This window comes from Acomys minous (assembly GCF_964271855.1).
Source record: "Acomys minous genome assembly, chromosome: 14".
NCBI classification, from domain to species: Eukaryota; Metazoa; Chordata; class Mammalia; order Rodentia; family Muridae; genus Acomys; species Acomys minous.
The window spans coordinates 76,623,504-76,647,576 of NC_140496.1; the positions used below are offsets into that span (position 1 = coordinate 76,623,504).

Consider the following 24,073-nt stretch of genomic DNA (forward strand, 5'->3'; position numbering starts at 1 on the left):
AAATGTTTATAGAAACAGAACTATTTACTATTGTAAAATATTCTTTCTTGTTTACATAAAAAGAGTAGGAAGCTTGCCACAGCTATAAAATGCCCTCTCTACAAACTCATATATGGTTGTCACAAAACACATGCTCAAGGTGCCCTACAGAAAGATGGCATCAGCCAGACATAGGGGCTGACACACCCTCAACAGGTCTCATTCAGCCATCCATGTTATACACTGAAAGAGTCACTGAAAGAATGATGGGACCTGAACGCCAAAGTAGATAAGCCTAAATTTAGCAACAAGCCCATATATTTTATTTGTGCTTATTCACTTTATATCCTGATGGTAGCCCCATCCTTCCTCACATCCCAGCCCTACCCTCCTTCCCTTTTCCCCTTCCCTCTCCCCTATTCTCCAGAAAAGGAGAGCATCCTACCCATCCACCCTAGTGCATCAAGTAGCATCAAGACTGAGCTTTTCCTCTTGCCCTGTGGCCTGGCAAGGCAGCCTGACTCGGGGGAAATAATTGAAAAGTCTAGCAAGAGACTTCGTGTCAGAGACAGGCCCCACTTTCCTCAATAGAGATCCACAGAAAGCCTGAACTGTGCATTGGCTATATCTTTGTAAGGGCCTAGGTCCATTTCATGCAAGGTCCTTGGTTGGTGCCTCAGTTTTAGCAGGCCCTTCTGCGTCCTGGTCATTGGTTCTGTGTGTCTCTTCTTATGGATCTCCTGTCATCAAACAACCCAGCATGGAAACAACTTAGATGTTCCTCAACCAAAGAATGGATTAAAAAACAAACAAACTTTCATGGGACATATCCCTTGGGCTAGTGTCCAGATATATTCCACTGGGACCCTAGGTGAGAGAAGCATGGGAGAATGGGGAAATGGAAGGATCTAGAGGGTCCTAGAAACCTACAAGAAGAACATTATGAAGGGCAGATCTGGGCCCAGGGGTCCTGCTCAAACTATGGCACCAGCCAAGGACAATACATTCAGTAAACTTCGAACCCCTACCCAGATCTACCCGATGGACAGAACATTCTCCACAGTTGAGTGGAGAGTGGGGACTGACTTTCACACAAACTCCGGTGCCCCATATTTGACCACGTCCCCTGGATGGAGAGGCCTGGTGGCACTCAGAAGAAGGATAGCAGGCTACCAAGAAGAGACTTGATACCCTATGAGCATATACGGGGGGGGGGGGGGGGGAGGTCCCCCTCAGTCACAGTCATAGGGGAGGGGAGTAAGGGGAAAATGGGAGGGAGGGAGGAATGGGAGGATACAAGGGATGGGATAACAATTGACGTGTAATACGAATAAATTAATAAAATATATTTTTTAAAAAAGAGGATTTTGAGCAGCCTGAAAACAAACAAACAAACAAACAAACAACAACAACAAAACCCAAAAAACAAAACCGGTGGTACATTTACACAATGGAATACTAGTCATCCATTAAAAACAAGAAGATTATGGAATTTGCAGGCAAATGGACGGAACTAGAAAAAAGGATCCTGAGTGAGGTAACCCAGACCCAGAAAGATACACATGATATGTATTCACATATAACTGGATTTTAGCTGTATAGTATGGGGTAAACATACTACAATGCACAGACCCAAAGAAGGTTAAGTAACAAGGAGGACCTAAGGGAGGAGGCTTAAATCTCACTCAGAAAGGAAAATAGAACAGACAGAGGTGGTGGATGAAGACAGGGAGCAAGGTAGGAGAGGAAACACAGACCTATGAGAGTGATAAAAGGCTTGTAGAGAAAAGAGAAATTGTGGGGGTGGGGGCATCTCTGTGACAAGCTAGAGACCTAAGTCAGGCTAGGAACCCACGTACTTTATATCTGATTGAATTTGGGAAGAAGCTTGAATGTTTTGGGTTGTTCAATAGACCTCCAATTAAAATCTTGGTTGAAATAAATATAAAGCGCACTACAAAGTGTCATGTCTCTGTGGCTTCTTAGGTGGTTATAACTTATATACTAATCTTCCAGGTCATGGGTAGTATATGCAAATCCAGTGCACTCATGTGTACTATCCAAAGAAGCTAGCTGGGAATACCCTGGAAATCTGTATTGCCAGAAACCAAAGGGGAAGCAGATATCTTCCTTTCAAACATTCTAGAAAGATATACAACATTTTGATCTACTGGCTGATATAAACTAGAGGAAGACTGAACAGTCAAGTACAGAACAAAGTTTTTAAAAACTACTAGGAAGAGCCAGGTCACATTGCAAACAAACATTCTTGGTTTCCTGTGTGGGCAGTATTGATGCTGGCTTGACTATTTGCCTAAAAGGCATCAGGAAGCACTGTTTTCAGTTCTTATGAGTCAGATGACTGGTTTACTTCAAATTCAAGCCACATCAGTTTCTGTATTCCAGGAACTGTTACTACTCACAACACCTGCAATTCCGTTCCACTGATCGGTCAGTGTCCAAATCACACTTTCCAATAACTTGCATCATTGTGTTTCTTTTGCAGTTTTAGGTCCATGTCTGGATGACCTGGGAATTCAGTTGAGTGCCACAATGAACCACTTCATATACACTTCAATTTTAAGAACCTCAAGATGAGCCTTTTACCTATTGTCTCCCCAAAAATAAAACCCCCAAAAACAAAAAACTAAATTTGGTAAATCAACAAAGCCTGAGCTACAACATAGATTCAGAAGTCACCCTTTATTTTATATTTCAGTAACACATTCATTTGCATCTTACATTTCCAGCTAACTGCTAATGCTTTCTTAGGTAGTTGAATTAGGTAGTTGAATTATTATTATTATTATTATTATTATTATTATTATTATTATTATTACTATTACTATTACTATTACTATTACTATTACTATTACTATTATTGGTACACCTTTGCAAAGTAAATTTTCATTATGCCCTGAGAAGAGCTGCTGGTGATGCTTGGTGGCAGATCACCTGCCTAGCATTTTCAAGGTCAGGGGCTTGATCCCTATCACTACAAATGCACAAAGTGTTTCTTAGTTAATTCATAAGAACTATATGCAGTGGTGCTTAGTAAACCAAATAGGGAAAACTGTTCTTCTGAAGATAAAAAGAAGAAAAAAAAACTTCTGCACCATATTCCATACTGGCAGAAGACATATATTAAGTATAAACCACTACTGGGTTCAATTGAGCTGATTGTGTTTACCTACGTTTTCAGTAACCATTTCAAGTATAGGCATTTTACTTGAAATGAAACTTGTGGGCTTATACGCTGTGAAAACGGGCTCAACCTCTGATCTACACACACAGCAATTTTTTAAAAAGTTATTTTTATTTTGATATAAGTTTTCTCTAGTTGTCCAAGATGGTGCTAAGCTTGTGACACTCTTGCTGCAGCCTCCCAAGTCCCTTAAATGTGTCTGTGTGTGTGTGATGTGTGCATGTGTGTGCGTATTAGCTCTATGTGTGTGCCAGTCTACACATGCATATGGAAGTTACAGTTCTGTTCAGCTTATTCTCTTTGCAGGGAGTCTCTCAGTGAACCCAGAGACCACTGTTTCTGGATTAGACAGCCCGGACAGCAGGCCTCTGGGATCTACCTCCCTCCACCATGCCCTCTCCCACCCCGTTCTCATTTTCCCATCCCCCACCTCCCTTTTCCCATCCCCCTTCCCTTCAAGCTTCCCACCCTCCAGTGCACTGGGGTTACAAGCATTATGACCATGCCGGTCTTTTCCTTGGGTGCTAGGCATCCAAATTCAGGGCCTCATGTTTGTACAGCAAGGACTTTTACTCACTAAGCCATCTTCTCAGGCCCTTAATCAATTGTGATGTAAAACTACCAATAGGCACGTTGGCTGTTTTCCTACAATGATCTCATCACATTACTTTGGAGCCAGTACTTGACCTTATCCTTCAGTTCATGCCAATAATTTCCTCTATCAAGTAATTAGCTCAAATATAAAACTATACTGTAAAGGAAATCATGACATTGTATTCAAATGTTTTATACATTGAATCTCTCACTACCCTTTATACAACTTAAAATATAGAACTGATAACTGAAAAAAATCAGTGAGATTTTCATGAATGAAATAATTTGGGGTCATGGCAAATCCAGTGCTCAGATTCTGTAGGACTTATCCATATAGTCCCATATCTCAGGAAAGAACAATGTTACTGTTTTAAAGCTACTGGTTGAAAAGAAAACTAAAAGATGGAAACTACTTAGACCAGTGAGCTTCTGCAGACCACTGTCCACCACGCTGCCGTAGCTCTCTCTGTACCTTGTACCAAGCAAGCTGGACCAACAGCTATTTTTACTGATGTCTGAGTCTGCTGCATGCAGGCAGAGGAAGGGACAGATTCTGTCTAGATATCAGTCTCCACAGGTCTACAGATGGCTCCCTACTGGACATAACATGTTCTGTTGTGGTATACAATTATGGAAGAACTGGAACTCTAGACACACTTTCCAAACAAGGAGCTAGGACCTAATAAAACACAAACTGCAAAAGATAAGGGTTAGTCATAGAAATTAGGGTGCAGAGCTAAAGGACAAGCTTCAGCAGGATATTAGGAAGAGTTTGGGAATACGTGTGTATGTGTGTGCAATATATTTTACATTATATATTATATATATATGAATATATATTAAATAGGAACTCTGGAGGTAACTAAGTTCGGGAAGTTGACAGCAGCATGGGCCATACAAGTCAGAGACAATGAACAGGCTAGTGGGAGAATCATAAAGATCCAAAACGATGGGCCAGGGTACTTCTTTTTTTAAAATATATTTTATTAATTTATTCATATTATATCTCAATTGTTATCCCATCCCTTGTATCCTCCCATTCCTCCCTCCCTCCCATTTTCCACTTACTCCCCTCCCCTACGACTGTGACTGAGAGGGACCTCCTCCGCCTGTGTATGCAATTGATGAGTCTTCCTCTGTGTGTCCGTGGGGCAGGAAAGGGATGCAGGCTAACCAGATGAGACCTGATAGGTTGTAGACAGCTGGTGGGGAAGGAGGGCACCCCTGTCAGGGGCCTCAGGGAGAGGAACAGGGCAGAAGAGGGAGGGAGAGTGGGAGCTGGAGGATACAAGTGAGGGAATAACAATCGGGATGTAAGATGAACAAACTGTAACAAATAAATAAATTTATTTTTAAAAACTGATGACTCAGTATTTTCTTGCATTTCACATATCCATTAAAGCGAATGAGATATATGTAAAGCTAATAAGCCTGAAATGCCAAAAACGTATCATAATAACTTCTCTATATTGGGCTCCAAGAAATCAACATACTCATGCAATCAACAGATACTTATTGCAACACCTATTAAGTAGGTTAAGAAGTTCCGGCAGCATACAAAAGGCAAGGAACAGTTGCCAGCCACAAAGTGGTACTCTCGTTCTGCTGGGGTCAGCCATAGAAACTTTCTCGGAACGGAATAAATGAGCTTGAAGTAGATTCTTCCCAAATTAACTTGTAATGAAAGCAACACCTAGACAACAACCTAATTTCATCTTTAATTTTGGTAACAATTAGGAATCAGCTGTGTTTGTGTAATGGGGGAAAGATGTGTTTGCTAGGCAAGTCCTCTACTGCCCAAGAGATCCAAATTCTGGTCTAGAAACACTGTAAAAGTAAGTGTTGTTCCCTAACTCCTGAGATTTGATGTTTTGTTTCTCTGCAATAGGAAATTAATAAAGGAGCTTAGCATGTTAGGGTATATTCATTGGAAAATAGACTAAAGATATCCAAAGCCCAAAATGAGTATTGAAGATGGTGTAATCTTTTTATAAAGTTTCTAAAAGGGCTTTATATATAGGGGCATAAATATAAAGAACAAGAGGCACTTCTTGATGGGAAACCAGGAGGAGCAACAGAGCAAAGCCTGCAGAACAGCTAAGCCAAGGCACCTGCCTCCACCTTCGAAAGAAGATGGCTGGGAGCAGAATTTTTGCCCAGTCATTAACAAAAGATGGTTTTGCCTAGAAGAGTCACTGAAAGAGACGTGAGGGCCTACGGTAACTCAGGATCTCTGCAATAGTCTCAAAACAACAGAAAGAAAAGGTCACTTCTCTCAGACACATGGTGACCACTCAAGTTATCATTTGAGTCAGAAAATCTAAAATACAATTGACAAATGAGAAAAAAAAAGATCATAATAAGGCGAGATAATGGCCATACTCTTCGACACACACAAACAATTTTTTCATGCTAGCTGAGCATCAAGCATAAAGAATAAATTTTCATACTTACAAACATTCTGCTACAGTCTCAGATTACAAACACAAATGGACCGTCTAAAGCGTGGGTACTGGAATCTGAGGTCAGGTTTCCTAAAACATAAATTCCAAGTTCTTAAGACAATGTGACAAATCCTTGGAAGTCTTAGGGAAAATTAATTTGAAGCCAATTTTTCTATAACCAGTTAATTGTCAATCAAGTGGAAGAATAAAACCAAAACATTTTTGACATCTAAGAAATTTAAAAACTTCCCTCCCAGATATATTCTATATTAAAAAAAATCTTGCACATGTACTTCTGTAAAAATATGCCACAAAGAAAACATATGTCTCTCCTGTCAGTGACAAAAAAGAAAACAGTTAGAAATTCACAAAAAGAAGCCAAATGCTTTATCACAGAGTCACTCAAGTATGAATAAAATTATAATGTAGCATGATTTGGAGTTATTGACTGACTTTAAAGGATGCCAGTTTTCCTTGATGCTTGAAGCATTCATCATTAAATGTCATATATTTAATGACATAAGATTACATTTCTCTCCCAGGGAGTACCACCAAGCCTCTTAGCTATTCAGTGAATAATTGCACATAGCAAAAAACTTCCAACTTCCAACTTTAAGGGCATCCACCTTTTCAAATCGACTTATATACAACACTCAAACATCTAATTAGAGTCATAGGCCAAAAGGCAAGTGTTTCAACATCTTAATCATATGAAAATGTATGCAGAAGTCCAGATACTGGAATGAGAAATAGAATTGGCTAAAGCCATGTTAAAAAAAATAAAGTTTGTTTTCTAAGTTAAGCATTCTTTGAGTTATTGGCTTGAAGCTATTAATGACCTCTCTCCTTACACTGAATAAGGATAACCAAAAATAGGTCCAAGTCAACACCAAGCCCTGCTGTGGGTCTTTTAATACATTGGGAACCAGAAACATCATCTGAGAAATTGTTCTCTCCACCTGAAATGCTCCCATCCACTCCCTAGACTCTCCTGTGGTCTCACTACATTTTCCTTTCCCCATAGTTCTTTGGAAAAAACAATTCATTTTAAATCTTGAGATTTCATGATAGTCATCATTGGCACAACCAAGTTTATACCAAGCTTCAATACTGATGCCCCAAGTACATAATAAGCATCATTTTCCCAGAAAATGAAAATACAGAAAATCTGACTAGCAAATTGAAATTATAAATTCACCAGCATATTAGTTTTTCCTTAGAATTTGTAATAGAATATTATTTATTTTTTTATTATGTATACAGTAATCTGCCTGCATGTACACCTGCAGGCCAGAAGAGGCAGATCACATTATAGATGGTTGTGAGCTACCATGTGGTTGCTGGGAATTGAACTCAGGACCTTTGGAAGAACAGTCAGTGCTCTTAACCTCTGAGCCATCTCTCCAGCCAAAATCTCATTCTCATATACACAGATTTACTTCTTGTTCAACAGTTGGTAACAGGCTACTTCAACATTATTCACAGTTCACACAGATAAGCTAACAGTGAAACAAACATCTTAAACACATAGTTTTCAGATAACCTAGGACAAAGACAGCCAGGCAACAGATGACATAAGAGAGAGAATAAAAGATTGTATGAGGTGTTATGGGATGCATCATGTCTGTCTATATGTCATTAGTCAGAATATAATCATAGATTCAAACATAATTGAAAAAGAATCTGAACATATTGAATATGACCTAATTACCCAGGTGTGGTGGTGCACCCTTTAATCCCAGCAGCCAGAGACAGAGGCAGGCAGATTTCTGTGGGTTCAAGGCCAGCCTGCTCTACAAAGAGAGTTCCAGGACAGGCAAGGCTATTACACAGAGAAACCCTGTCTCAAAAAATAATAATAACAATAAGTAAATAAATAAATAAGAGAGAGACCAGTTTGGCAAACAACTAGCCAGGGTGTTACAAAGACTATTATTTCAAGTATTTTTTAAAACCCGAATGCAGGTAGACAAGTTAGTGCATGACTGTGATCCCAGAACTAGGGGAGGCAGAGGTAGGCAGATCTCTGTGAGTTCAAGGCCAGCCTTGTCTATAAAGCGAATCCAAGACAGCCAGTTTTACACAGAGAAACCTCATCTCAAAACAAACAAACAAAATCCAAATGCTTGCACTGTGGTCAACTACTGGCTCAGGTCTGTCTCATCATTTAGTCTGCAAGCATCTGAACAGTGGAAGTCATTGCTTAAACATCCCCACTGTCTTAGCACCTTCACTTGCACAAGTAGGTATTTGAGAAAATCTTAAAGGAATTAATTTTCTTGATTATATTCTAGTAGCAAGACAAATTAATGCAGCTACCAGAGTGAAAAATAATCTCCTTTCTCAATGGAAAGATCAAGCCAAGTATTTTGAACCGATTATATTTTATTAAAATAACTATAATACAATGAACCCATAATTGGTTATTCCAAATAATAGCTGAGCTAGTGAATTTCAATATTTGTTTTATTATTGAATGCACAAGCAATGGGAGAGACTGCAAAATGTGCACATTCTCTCGTTTTCCTTGAGAGGACAAAAACATGCAGAAAATGCTTAATGATACAACGAATTGGTAATTTTCTAATTTGCTACAAAAGCAGCAGTATTTATCAGGTGATGTTTACATGTGTATGCTGCAACAAGCCATTAAAGTAATGGCCCTAATGCTCATAAATCAACCAAACAAACATGTCCTCCAGTGCCGCAATGGTTATGGAGGTGCCTCAAGCTCCAGCACATAGAGCCCAAGGAAAGGATGAAAAGAGACAGTTAGTGACAGAAGGCAGATTTCACATATAGAAGAAAAAAATCACTGAAGCTGATGGACACCATTTGTGAGTCACAAATACAAACAGGGGTAGAATGAGCAATAAAGATGAAAAGGTGACCTCAAGAGGCAGTCATTGTTTTTTGCTCTCTATGAGTCACTACAATGGTATCTATTAAGCATAAATAAATAATACCTAAAATAGTTTGAATATGTGAGAAAGTATAAGATACAAATATTATTTGACAAATACATGAAGGGAACAACTTTATCAAACAGTGATTATTTAAACATGACTATCATGAAGATATCAAGAGTGAGGGCCAGAGAGTGGACTGCTCAAAACTGTGATGGTTAGGGCTACAGTTACTAACGAAGTCAAAGTCAGTGTCTCCATCATAAGGTAAGAGACTATGAACAATATGTGAAGGACAGGAGGCAAAAAATTGGGGCATTTGATGATGATTAACAGTATATTCCTCCACTTCCAAGATTGAGTTATGTTCATACAAAGCCATCATGGCCTGAAAATAACTCAAGTCAAAATTCATTTTATGTTGGGGATATGGCTCAATATGTAAAACATTTGCCATGCAAGCACAGAGACCTAAGTTCAGATGCCCAGATCACACGTAAGTCCTGGTATAGAAACGTGTGTTTGCAGTCTAAGTGTTCCTATGATGAGAAGTGAGATAAAGGTCAGAGACTAGGTTCAGGGAAGCTAACCAGGCACAGACTGTGACAAAACAAGAGGATCTGCCTCAAACAAGGTGGGAAGAGAAGGCTGCCATTGGCAGTTGTCCTGTGACATTTACAAGTGTGCTATAGCAAGCACAACATGTGTCCTCCCTCTACCCCCCCACACACACGTACATGTACACACTTCATTTTAAATGCCTAGGGTCCTAAATACTATAGTTTAATAACATGGAATAACATAAAGCATCTGTGGTTGACCCTCACAATTGAATAGTTTTCTGGGAAGTTAAGCCCACTACTGCCCTGCATTAGAAAAGAGCATTGTACTGCATGTCACTAGAGCCTGACAAAAGATCCAAATTCAAAATTCATCAGAGTATGATTTCTAGCAAATTCATATCACTTTTGCATCATCATAAATTTGAAGCATCTTAAATGCATTAATCTAAGTCAGGGAAGATCTAGGTATGTGGGTAACCCATAGACAAGAAACATGGTAAGAAAGACTGAGAGACTGATGGACACTGAGCAAGGAAAAGCCATCAAGATCCTAAGGACCAGGACTCAGTAGACAAGCACTACACCAAGACCTCGCAGTTAGGTCCTCTGAGACTCAAAGCTGGGTTTGTTTGCCGATTTGATTGTTTGTTTGTTTCATGAGAAAATAACAGGAGTGGTTTGCAAACCCAAGTAGGTTGGAAAGGCACAAGAGAAAACAGACACTGAAAGACACCGTTGAAGGGAAACAGTTTCCTGAGAAAAAGCTAAGAAAACACACATTTTGCCAACAGTGGACTGAGGTGTTCTAAGTGAAGAACCTTGCAAGATCAGGATGCATACTTTAAGCAAAAGATGCTTTAGGATGCCTTCAATGGTCGAGCAGAGTATTCTGAAGCCTTGCAAAACCCAGGACAACTGTGAGGGACATTGTTCTTTCTTTCATACTCCGAAGAACACAGCAATCTGAACACTCAAGCTTGTGAGCCCAGAAAAGAAAACAATTTTAGGTGTCAATTGTGACATAAACATTTTAAAATCTAATTTGCCAACTTTTGTTTTACAATTGGGACATCCTTAAATTAAAAAAAAAAGTCAAAGCTTGAAATCGCAGCAATGAAGAGATCATTGAATTATGAGAGCTGAGGATATAAGCAGGTGGACAGATCACTAGATTGCATCAAGCTAATCTTAGAAGATGTTCAAAAGGATGCTCAGGAGTTTGTGTTGGAATGTGCTGCATTCTGAACTGTTATGAAAAAGTACATACCAGATTTGAGGGCAAAAGGGGGACAAGGAGAAGTGCATTCCATTTTTTTTTAAAGATTTATTCTTGTATTTTTTTTATGTCTGTGTGTGTGCATGTGGGTGGGTGGGAGCCTGTAAGGAACAGAAGAGGTGTCAGACCCCCTGGATCTGTAGGTGTAGGGGCATCTGAGCCTCACAGCATGGGTGCTATGAGCTGAATCTTGGCCCTCTGGAAAAAGAAAGCGTTTAACCATAGAGCTATTTCTTCACCTTCTTTTCCTATTATATTTCTGCCCCCAAATCCCCATGTAACAAATTATCCATATGTTTGTGTTTTTACATTCGTATAAATCAAATACATTTCATAAGGACATTCCTTGGAATTATCTACAAGAGAAACTCAACTGCAATATCATGAATACAGAGACCTGATACGCATGCGGGGATTTAGAGTTATGACTTTCAGACCATATATCCACAATCCAAAGTAAGAAACGTGCTTTACACTCTAGCACAGTATACATACACATTACTGAAACTGAGGGCTACATTTACAAAATAAAATTTTAATGAAAAAAATAGTTTTTCTTAGAATGCAAAATGCGTTCAACATTTTGTTCTATTTTTTTTATATTAAATATTTGCCAAAACTTACTAAGCTGGTTTCATAATCCATTCATGAGTCAAAAATAGCAGTTTGGGAAAACACTTACTCGATTTAATTTTACTATTAAGCATAGAGTTTTAGTTCTCCAGCCTCTGAAAAAAAAATTAGCACAATCTTTAAAGAAATAATAGCCAGAATAAGATTAAATACATAGTAATCATAGAAGCTAACATTTAATGAGTGTTGGACCCTGAACTACATTTATCACGTTCTCTATCTTGTTTAACCATCATGGCAACTCTATAGGCTAGGAGCTTTTATAAGACGCATCCTCACTTTATAATGAATGGGATTATGCATTTTATTCTTACAAATATATTATATTTCCCACCCTGTACCAGTTTTGTCGTTGCCGTTTGCTGGGGTCTAAGAGACCTGTCAGTGGGCAAGACATGATAAACAGCCTTATGGACTTCTGTTCACACTATGTTTATCCTTTCACACATACATCACACTCCCCGGTACCGGACATCTTCATGTTCATTATCGTAGCAACTCAACTTCTTAAGGTAGTACAGGGTAAACTTCGGGAAACTCACACAATGGCCTACAGAATTCTCGTGCTTTTATCTGTTTCTATTTTCTATTCTCTGCTATCAGATGGCTCCCAGCACCTCAAAATGCTACTGCCAGTCATCTAATTTAACATTGTTAGTGGCAGCCAGAGAAACTTTGTGAGATAGCCATTTCATCAATTATCTCCAGCTGGGAGGATTTAGTGCTTTTTAAATAGGGCCACAATATCAAGTTCATCTACACTATTAGTGAGGTCTTTATCACTGGCAAGTTCAGAGAGGGCTACAGCACTGAAAGTGGTTTTGCCTTTGCATATGGGGAGCAGCTCGTTTTTCTTGTCTTTTTAGTGCTTGGGTTTCATCTCTAAGAGAACCACCACTCTGAATCAGGTCCAGGCAGAACTGTGGAATGAATATTCTGCAGGTCAAGCTAAGAGTTAGTCAGCGTTTCCTGATTCTTCGTACGTTCAAAGCCCTGTGCGGCACTACAGTAGTACTATATGAACCTTCAAAGGGATTAGAAGTCTTAAGTGATTGTCAGCGCTGCTCATCAAAGACTTCCACTCTTCCCAGGTGCACAGAAATGTCACATTGCTCCACCCGTGGGAGTTAGGTGTGGCAAAAAATGACTTGTTTTACAGATGAGCAGAGGCACTTACAGGTAGAGTTTTAAAAGCTCATGGACAGGGCACGGTGCTCTCTTTCCCCCAGTGGTACTAATTAGCAATGATCTAAAGGGTAGCTGCTGTTTCAGCTTGGGTGCCAAAGTAAAGCGAAGCACATATAGTGTACAAGTCATGATTTTAAAAGTTTTTCTAATGGGTTTTTGAGGCTATTAGAACTATATAAGTCATGACCCAACTGACCCTTGACAATGTCAAGAATCTCTAGGGAGATTATAACTGGATGTGGTGGCACACGCCTTTAATCCCAGCACTTGGGAAGCAGAGTCAAACAGATCACTGTGAGTTCGAGGCCAGCCTGGTCTACAAAGCAAGTCCAGGATGGCCAAGATAACATACAGAAGCCCTACCTCGAAAAATGAACAGAACAAAACAAAACAAAAACTTGTTTAAAAACAGACCATCTCCTCAAAAGTAAAGAAACAAAATATTGTGGGAGATTTTTAAATCTATAAACAAAAGACTAAAAAGTAAAAGAAAACATTAAGTAAATGGGTAATCATAATAGGGGTTGATATGGGTAGGGAATCCCACTTGTGTATGGGTATACAGCCCACATGAGAAGACTAGGTGAAGGTGATGGGGAAAGGTCCAGGGAAGGGAATGAGTGTCATGTGAGCAAGACACATCTGCCTTGTTTGGTGGAGCAAAGAGGCAAAATCTGAAATATTAGAAAGGGAGAAAAGGGCAGCAGGGAGAACATAAAACCCAGAAAAGGAGAGTGTAGAGCTCCTACTAACTCAGTCGTTCATCTGTGTGCCCTGTACCTGCCGCCTATTGAAATCTGCCAAAAGGATACTGGGAAACCAAAGATGAGCAAGTTGGCTATCAGTCCTTGAGATCCTTATTTCATGAGGTTCATATAAGAAATGATTTCAATAACTATATTAGACATTTGTGCCACCAGAAGTGCAAAGTCATAAAGGAATTAATCAGCACAGGAGGAAGAGCATAAGGGAGGAAAAACCAAAGGAAATGGTGAGATTTTTAAAATAAAACATGGCATCATGGCAGGTTTTTCAAGAAGGTATATGAATCAAGCAGGTGAGGGAAGAAAGAAATTTCAGACTGGGGAAGCATGCAGCTTCATTACTCATGGGTCCACTCTTTTGTTCAGCCATTTTCTTAGAGTACCTTATGTCTTTACTTATCAGATATACACTGCCTGCCAGGCATTGTACTTGCCAACAACAGTCAAGACCATCTTCATCATCTCACAGTCTAGCTGGGAGGGAAACACGAGAAAGCCAAATACAGTGATTCCAGTAAACCATCATTGGTATCCGACAGAGAGAAGTGGAATGCTGTGCCAGTGCCTGGCAAGGGCACCTGACAGAGAAAGGGATGGAGAGAGGGGGGTAAGCAGAGTGGATTGCCCTGAGTTAAGACGTAAAAGTGAAATAGGAGGTAGCCCTGTGAAGAGGAAGAAAAAGGGATAAGGACTAATCCATACAAAGACTAGAGGTAAAGGAGGAAGAGGGGAGCCAAGGTCCACGTTGAAAGAAGTGTGTTATATTTGACATTTGGAAGAGGGGATTCAAAAATTAAATAGAGGGCCACGCAGGTAGAAATGGCAAGAACCAGATGTCTAAATTTTACCTGGTGATGTATGGACAGCCTTTTAACCGTAAAAGAGCAAGGCATAATAAACTATAATAAACTATGCATTCTAGAAGGCAGCTGTGTGGCAGACAGGAGAATGGGGGAAAAACAGGACCAAGGAAGACCCCAAAAGAAGCTCCTATAGGTCATTTTTCAAGTTAACAAACACAGTGATAGAAGATTTTGAGAATGCTAAGACATACACTGGATGGTGCTCTGTATAAACAGGGAGATCATTAAGGCCATCTCAGGGCTGTTGGTTTTCTGGTGCAGGGAAATGGACACGTAGTGATGTTCTGCAGAGGAGGAACTCAGGATTTGCAGAACTGCTGTGAATAAAAAGGAATGTAACATGAAGGGAACCAACTGTACTCAACATAGTGAGGGAGGTGTGAACGAGATTTGGTTAAAGCTGAGTCTGCAGACGCCCTTCTATACCAGTGCTGTGGCTGCTAACTGGAGGGAAGAACCTGCCAGATTCTGAGAGCATTGAATTGATTCAATTTCTTATAGAAAGTTAACGCTGGCGAGAGTGTTGTTGAAGAGTTAGAAGAGAACATGGCTAATGATAAGATACATTATCTCAATTGACCAAAGACAAGCTAATAATATAAACTAAAGCAACCACAGTGGGGCTCAAGATGTGAGAACACCATATAAGGGGAAAACTCAATATATTTTGATGAAATACAAGAAAGACACTGAAGACGAGCCTGATTTTATTGATTAGGAGACTGGATGGGTGGTGATTCTATTAATATGGGGACACTCTTAGAGATGAAGAAGAGATTTAGGGGAAATGGGTCAAAATTGGCCTGAAAATACTGAGTGTGACAAACTTCAATGAGAACTACAACATTCTGTACAAAAGGTATTGAAACTTGGCATATGGAATTTCAGAGACTGAAGATATGATCATATGTAAACTGAAGATATCATCTCAGGAACTGGACATATGGTCATAGGCATCGTACGGACATTATAGAGTCTAATAAATGGGTACCACCTATACACCTAGAACATGTAGAGACAAGAACAGAATGAAAAACCTTTAGTAGGTGTCTTCTGTTTATTATGCTCTCAGACAGAGTTACAGGTGGTTGAGATAGAAACCCCTTAATTTCTGAAGCTGAGACCCACTGGAAGAGCCCAGGTTACTCCATGTTCAGCCATGTTAGAACTAAAAAGCAAGGTGCTTGTAAAATGGGAAACAGCTTGAAACCTCTACCATCAGATAAGCACTGTTCTGCAATGATCAACATTAGCACTGATCATCAATAGCACTTAATATGGACATGAGCGAGGTCAGGCTTTTGATCATAATGAGTAATTAAAACAAATGCCCAATTTAACTTCTTTTTCTCTTGACAATATTTTTCACGCAAGTTGAATGGCTTTTGGTTGTATGTGTGTGTGTGTGTGTGTGTGTGTGTGTGTGTGTGTGTATACACACACACACATATGCACACACACTGGATAAAAAGTGACTGCCTTGTCACTAGTATAGTCAGGAAATAACAGTAACTATTATTAGTCAGGCAAATGGGCCAGAAAGAATAGGAAAAGAACTTATAGTAAATTTGGCTGTTTGACTACTCAACTGAGAAGCTGTCACAAGGCATCAATTTAAGGGTGCCTGCAGCGGTGCTCAGCCCCAACAAGGTCAGTAAAAAATGGTAAGAACACAGCAAAGAGACTCCGCCTGTTCATGCATAATGCTCAGTCCATAGCTATTTGGAGACCGGGGGATGGTTCTGGTGGTTCACTTTTAGTCCTGGCTAGCTTGTATGTGACATGATGACATGTCACTGCATACCAAGTGTCAGTGTAAAATATTAGTTTTGAATTTACCAAGACACCTCATTAAAATGAAAAATACATTGTAAACATTTCTAAAGAAACCGAGCCTCCATCTGGTATGCTCATAACTCAGGAAAAGCCATAAACAGAAAGATATTTGTCTATATCTATAACCAGGTCCCCATCTAAGTTCTGAAGATCAAGATGAGTCATTTTCCTGTAGGCAATAATTTCAAATATGCTATAATTACCATCCTGCCCATGTCACCCGGGGAGAAAACAAAACATCTGAGTAGCATTATGGGCTGTCAAATACTCATCAATGATTTCATCTCACCCTGGTGATGACCATCTTCTGTTTCTTGTTTTCCTTATACAATAATAGACCTGACAGCCTGGTCTGAAACAAACAGGAAAGCCAGAAAGTGGGAGCACTGGGCTCATTGTCAGCCTCATTGACACAATTCAGGGAAAACCCAGAAGCGTGTATATTAATTGGCTCACTAACATTTTTGAAAACAACATTTCTAATGAGAGGGTTTTTTTTTGCCATATTCAGAAATAATGAGAGAGAACAATTATACTTTCCAGAACCTTAATATTTGCTGTTGAGAATTTAGAAAACTCTGTCTTTTTATCTCAAGTAACTGTCAGAACCAGAACCTAAGTTCTGCTCTGGCAAAGGTGGCTGATGGCTGAGGCACATCCCACTTGATGAAGGGGAGAACTGCTCTCATGGCTTGCCAGGGTCATCATATGAGACAAATCCACAGACTAGGTGCTTTAACCCAAATGTATTGTGCTATTTGTTTTGGAATTTGGATGTTCAAAATTAAGGTGTCCACAGTGTAGGTTCTTTCTGAGGGCTGCAAAAGAGATGGCCTCTCCCAGCATTCTCTCCTTGACTAGAGGGAGAAATTGTATCTCCTCATCTTCATTCACTCCACCTGGTTCTTGGGGTTCAAATTTTTCCTTTTTCTTGGGGTCCAAATTCCTTTTTTTTCCCCTAGAATACCACTTATATTGGATTAGTGTACACTCATTTTAACTTGGAAGTTTGGGTGAAGACCTTATCTCAAGAGCTAGGGAGATAACTCAGTGGGTTTTTCACACCTGAAAGCAGGAAGACTTGAGTTGAGATTCCTAAAACCCTCACAAAGTCTAGCATGGTAGAGTATGTCTGTAATTACAGTGATTGGATGCAGCACAGAGACAGGAGGAAAATCCCCCAGAAGCCCACAGACCAACTAGTCTGGAATACTGAGAGGCTAACAGCAACAAGACCCTGTCTCAAACAATGTTGAAGATAAAGACCAGCACTTAAGGTTGTCCTCTGTCACACACACATGCATGCACACACATGCACAAACACGCACGTGCGCACACACACCATATGCATGCGCAAATGCACATACATAGAGCATACATATACACAAAAGATTAAAATATAAAAGACTTATCTCCAAATAAAGTCACATCTTAAGATATTGAGGACTAGGATTCCAGCTTATTTGGGAGAAAAGACATAATTAAATCCATAAAAAATCATTACAGTAATCTTTTTGAGAGAGTAAATAAATAGTTTCAGTCAGCCCCACACATTTATTTGTTATTAACTGTTGACTGCCTCAGGTAACAAAATAAAGTAGAGCCAAACCAGAGACACATTGCCACAAGATTTAAAAAAGAAAAAAAAAAAGATGAGAAGGAAGTGAGTGTGCTACCTAAAGCTCATCTAAAGAGAAGCAGACTCCAAAAGCTCACATCCAGTTCATTAAGTGTGAATGGAGAAAAGGCAATAGTCTTATAGAAACACCCACCCCTGTTGCACTCAGCTGCCCAGGGAGAGTACCCACATGCTTATCCATCCTGGCTCATTTATGACCATTACAACTCATACTGTTTTACAGTCCAACAGTGTGGAGCTTGCATATTTATCCCTTCAATGGTACATACTGCTCTTGCACAAGACCTGAATTTAGCTTTCAGCACCCATGTTACACACACACACACACACACACACACACACACACACACACACAAGAATAACAAAAACTATTTTTTTAAAAAAAAAGTTATAGTAATTTGGCCCTAGATTTGGTGGATAGGGGCACATAAGTGTTAAGCCTTCTGACCTGAGTTTAATCTCCAGGACCCACATGGTGAAAGGAGATAAACAACACCCCTACACTGTCCTCACATGTGGCATGTGTATGTGCACACACACACACACACACACACACACACACACACACACACACACCTTTGCAAAAGGCTATAAGATACTTGCCAAATAGTAAATTTAGTTATCAAAGGACATTCCGTAATATTTTAAAAGATCTGTACATCTTGCCCTGTTTATTAATTTCTATTCACCTGGTTATTACAAATTACAAGTCTTTCATCCACAAGAGATGTGGATGTAAGGAAAAAGAGACTATATAACCCTCATTTTTCAATGATGGAATGTAGCCGAATTGATGGGAATCAGTAATGATAAATGTAAAATCGCAAAATACTATTTGGCTTGGGACCTACAACTACTTAGTCTGTGCAATGTCTTATGGTTCTGTGTGAAGAAAAAAAATTAAATAGTGACATAAACTTCTACACACTGCATTCTAAATTTCTATGTCACTACTTTGAATATTCTTTGTTGTTGAAAACCTCCTTCACTCAGAGAAGTATAAATTTAGTTGCAAAAGAGCCTTTACATGACATAATGTGAGACTGATTGTTTTATTCTCAACAAAGACAGAATGTAGTATTTCATCCACTTGTACAATTTTAGTTCTTTTAAGCCATTGTTGGGTTGGGCTGGAGAAATAGCTCAGTGGTTAGGGTCACTTCTTGTCCTTCCAGAGGACCTGAGCTGGGTCCCAGCACCCAAGTCAGGCAGGCTCACACTAGCCTGTAATGCTAGCTGCAGGGGAGTCGATACCCTCTTCTGGCCTCTGCAGGCACCCACATAAGCATGGCATCTACTCACCATAGACATGCATAAATAAAAATAAGTTTTTTAAAGTAAAGAAGTGTTGGCTCTTGGAGAAGTACTCTGTGGAGAGCCACAGATAGCAGCGCCCCCTGCTGCTTCCCCGGTGCAATGTGCCCTTGAGTGAGCCCCTTATGCGTATGCCTGAAGGCATAGCGTGAGGTGGTGTGATCCAAACGCACCGACAACATGGCAGTCTCTGATAGGACCAGGCACACTATAAAGGTTCTGTGGGAGCTTTTCCCGGGGTCACTCCGGTAGTCAAAGTTCTTGAATAAACTGCTGCAAGAAGAGTTCCCGGTGTTGGTGTCTTTCCTGCTGGTCAGGGACGGCATCGACAAAGTACAATTCAAGGCCATGGATAAGACCCATATTTTTCACGTGGGAAAATCACAACAACAACAACAACAATCCTGAGTCTGAATTCAGCAGCATGCCTTCGACATCAATACGTAGTTGCGGCTCCTATCTTTGGAGTGTGCCCTGCTAGTAACCTCTCCAACAAGAGGCAGAACACAACCTGGGCAGCGATTGCACAGTCTGCAGAGGAATGGGGACCAAGAACAGCCACTCTAGGAAGCAGTAAACAACACCCTGCCCAGAGGATGGAGTAAAAGGAGCATGTGAACAGCAGACCTGGGTCTGCAGAGACTCGGGCTGAGGGGGGCCCTGTTTCCCCACTCTCTGTCTGTGCAGACCTCACTTTGAAGCTTTTGGCCCATCCTGGGCTCCCCAGAGGCACTAGGGCACACTGGAAGGTGAAGCCTGCGCCTGAGGAAAGGGGCTGGACTGAGAAAGAAATGAACAGATCGCTAAACTTGGATAGGAGGGAGCTCTATTTTTAAAAGGTTTCCGAGTAATGGGACCAATTAATACACGAAAATAGAACCTCAGCTGCTTTTCATCCCCACTGTGAGCAGAATAAGGGAAAACAGGTGGGGCTAAATATGAAGGCTCAGGCTGCCAACAGCGTAGCAGTTGGGAGGAGGGTGTGTGTACTGTGGCGGGTTCTCACGTTGCAGGTCTGCAGTCTCTGAAGTAGGCCAGGGTGGAGGTGAATTTACTCACTGACACAGGATGCTACGTTGAATGAAGGTGTGTTGGAGGGATGGGGGCGGGAGGGACGATCTTAAAAACACCAAGCCACAGCAGCACAGGCAGTAACTTGTAAGGCAGCAAGGATGCCCAGATTAGAATAGCCCTGGAGGGAGGCTGCTTGCCTCTTCCATTTACTGGTTTGGAGTCCTGTCCTTCTATTTCCTCATCTGTTTCCCCCTGAGGACAGCTAAGATCTTGAGTTAAATTACACAGAAGGAAGAGAGGGTCTCGTGTATTTGTTACTACTGTTTTTCAACCAGAAGAGGGAAAGTTAGACAAATCTATTATAGTCAAGGATTAGTTTGTCTCGCTTCAACATTCTAAACACCAGAATTCCCACTTTACTGACACTGGCAGCAAGTACTTTAAATGCAGAGGCTGTGCTCCTCTGACCCTGAGGAAGACACTGTGGAACGCTCAGGTGGAAAGTACCAGAAACATATGCACACTTAGCAAATGCCTCATGATTCATTTCTCAAAGTTTGAGACTGATCATGTTTATTTACTAATTCTTCCTTTATAAGATACCGTACTAACCATACATGATATTTGCTCATCACAAGAAATAACAGATACGTTACATCTCACTCATTAGGAAAAGAAATGCTGGCTGCAGACGCAGACTTGGAGCTAACTACCTTGTGTCCAGCTTGGCGGGTTTGTGATTGGCAAGACTGCTTTATGAACTGCAAAAATGGGTAAGGAAGATGATACAGACTTTTTTAATGCTTTAATTGGTTTCAGAAAAGTTGTTGTGTGGTTATTTAAAAACCTACAGGTAGTTGCCTAAACTATAGCTCAGTGGTAGAGCATTTGCCTAGCATATATGGGGCTATACGTTAATGCCTAGCACCTCAGGGAGAAATAGTTGAATAGCAGGAATCATATTTTTATCTATTTAGCTAATAGTATATAAATACATATAGGTTTGTATATACATATAAATAAAATCATTTAAATTAAATTTTCCCATCTGAGCTGACACAAAATGCTCCCCACAAAAAGCCATAGATTATCTAGCAAAAACATCAACACCAAACATGAGTAGCCCCCTTCTGAGTTTTTTTTATCAAGATGTTCAAGAGATGCCTAAAGCACTGTAGGCTATTGTTGTTGCTCACCCAGAAGTTGACAGAAACTCCCTATGGCTGAAGACACCATGTACTTGGGACACAGGGCCTGGAGGATCTAAGCTGGATCTGACCTAAAAGTCCTCTTTAAGGACTATTCATGGTACCAAAAGGTGCCACGCCAACTTCCAAGTGAGGAAAGCAACCAACAGTCCTACCACCTATGGCACCTATGAACTGCAAGAATGACCAACATGGCACACTAACCTATAGGACACATGCTAACAGAAAAGGGACAGCCTCAAGAGGTCCCAACCCTAGGCTAGGAACTGTAGGCAACCAAGGAAGGCTAAGAGTGGCAGAGAGAGTCTTCCAGGGAAAAGCACACCAACTGACTATCCAATATCCTGAAGATGTACATACACTAGCATTATGCAGATTGAATGGGTTATATTTATATATGTAGGAACATATATATATGTGTGTGTGTGTATACTTACATATATTTTACATGTGTACAATGTACACATATATTATATATGTGTGTATCTAATACATATACATATATATTCACAACAATTTAAATTGGGGGTTATGAATTTGAGAAAGAGAGCAACAGGAAGACACATGGGAGGGGTTAGAAGAAGAAATGGATAAAATGATGTAATTGTATTTTAATGTCTAAAAATAAAAGCTATGGCCAGGCACCACTTTAAAACAGTGCTACCTTGCATCTCTGTGATTATTATCTAACAGAAAATTGTGTTGATGGATAATTAAAACTATGTTAAAGTTTCATATTTGGGATTTTAAAGAAGAAAATAGTGTGAACCAATTCCTTTTTGTCTGCTGCTTTTCCGTGCAAGCTTTATTGTGAATCTACTAAACACACAAAACTGCTTTAATTATACTTTTAAAATTATGATACAAACAAGTCCCATTATGCACAAATACACATATTAGCACACATGCATACTGTTTTGTCCTTTGTACATGAAAAAAATAAGATGAACTGTCTTTTAATATGATTATGAAAAATACATATCATTACAAGCAACATCTGTAAACTGATGTTCTAAGTGTTCATGTATCTTGAATCTTTAATTAGAGTCCTTTTTTTTTATGTTACTAACATATGCAATGTATGTATACACCTTTGATACCACCCTTGACCTTAACAATAAACACATCTGTCACCTCCAAAAGCTACAGTATCTTTGCTTTTTTGTTGTGCTTATTGTTACTTAATTTTTATCAAATTTATTTTTAATTGTTGTGTAAAAACATTATTCACACCTCCAAAGAAAAGGTCACACAGCAAAAGCACATAGAAACTTGGCTGTTGGTCTTTCATACTCTTTAAATAATGTAATTTCTTCTGATGACCACTTAAAACATATTCATGAAGAAGAACCTAATTTTCAACAATGCTTTTACCTAAATCTTCCCTGTCAACAAGACTTAGACTTGTTTATTCACTTAGAAATGACTCCTTCATGCTGTTGAACACATAGTCATTTCTTAATGAACAAAAGGTTCTATAAAGTCAGTAGACAATTGATGAAAAATACTTCTCACAAACAGTGTGTACGAGCAGGGTTAGCATATCTAAAGTGCTCAGACCTTTTACCGAAATAAGAAACAACACACTAGAAGAGACAGGATGTGCTACTGGGTGCCATGTCATATGAGAATTAAAAAAATATAACAAATAACAACTATGAAAGGACATTCGATTACTAAACTTTAGGAATCACCACTGTGATGGTGCCAGGTCTAGGAAACGTAACGTAGCAGATAAACTTTCTGATTAGATAGAAAAGCCTCTTTGGTGAGTGTGCAGCAATACAGAAGCCAAGGTCTAAATTCCAGAACTCCAGCACAGGAAAGCCATGGCTGGAAATATCTGCTTACAGGGACATCCGTCATCCTTCTATCATTCGCTCCCCTCTAACCAACTGCAAAAGGGTCTGAGGAAGTATGTTTGCTTCAGGACGACCCAAAAAAATATTCTACTAAAGCTTCACACTTCAGAAACCAAAAAGATTGTGTCATCTAAACCTGGCCACTAGACTACTGTAGTTTCTGTCTGCAGTTGGAGAAAAGAAAAAAAGAAAGTCCTCTTACCATCACAAAAAACAAAACAAAAACAAAAACAAAAACAAAAACAAAAAAAACACATTAAGACCAGAACTGATGGTGACAAATGAGGGAACAGAGCCTGAGAATGAAGCTAACAAAGAAGGAAGCCTCAGGCCCTGAAGAGGCCATCTTGCTCCCTGGATCTGATAGCACCTGATCTCCACTGAAATCTTAAGCATCTGAGCCAAGAGAGTGGACCCAGTGACATGTCCATTCTCTTGAATATTGTGTGTCTCTTTAAAGAAAGGAAAGCAAGCCATGCTAACACTAATATTGGTTGTCAACTTGGCAAGATCTAGAATTATCTCAGAGACAAACATGTGGGCATTTTATTAGGGACTTTCTAGATTAAACTGTAGGTGGGATCATTCCAAGAGCCTAGCTCAGGTTCCAGCCTGAATAAAAAGGAAAAGTAAGCAGGACAGCTGTGTTTCTCTCTCTCTCTCTCTCTCTCTCTCTCTCTCTCTGTACTGCCTGATTTTGCATTCAACACGACCAGTGGCCTCACGCTCCTGCCCCCTAACCTGCTCTGTAACCTCAAATCAGGAGCCAGGAAAAATCCTTCCTT

General features: G+C 39.9%; 1 long non-coding RNA gene across 1 annotated transcript in view; it reads right to left on the minus strand.

Moving 5' to 3' along the window:
• Positions 1 to 6,232: 6,232 nt before the first annotated feature.
• LOC311582692 overlaps positions 6,233 to 24,073 on the minus strand; it is a 41,205-nt gene continuing 23,364 nt past the window's right edge. Inside the window, exon 3 of the long non-coding RNA XR_014774196.1 lies at positions 6,233 to 6,312. This is a non-coding gene — a long non-coding RNA (uncharacterized lncRNA). The remainder of the gene's footprint in view (positions 6,313 to 24,073) is intronic.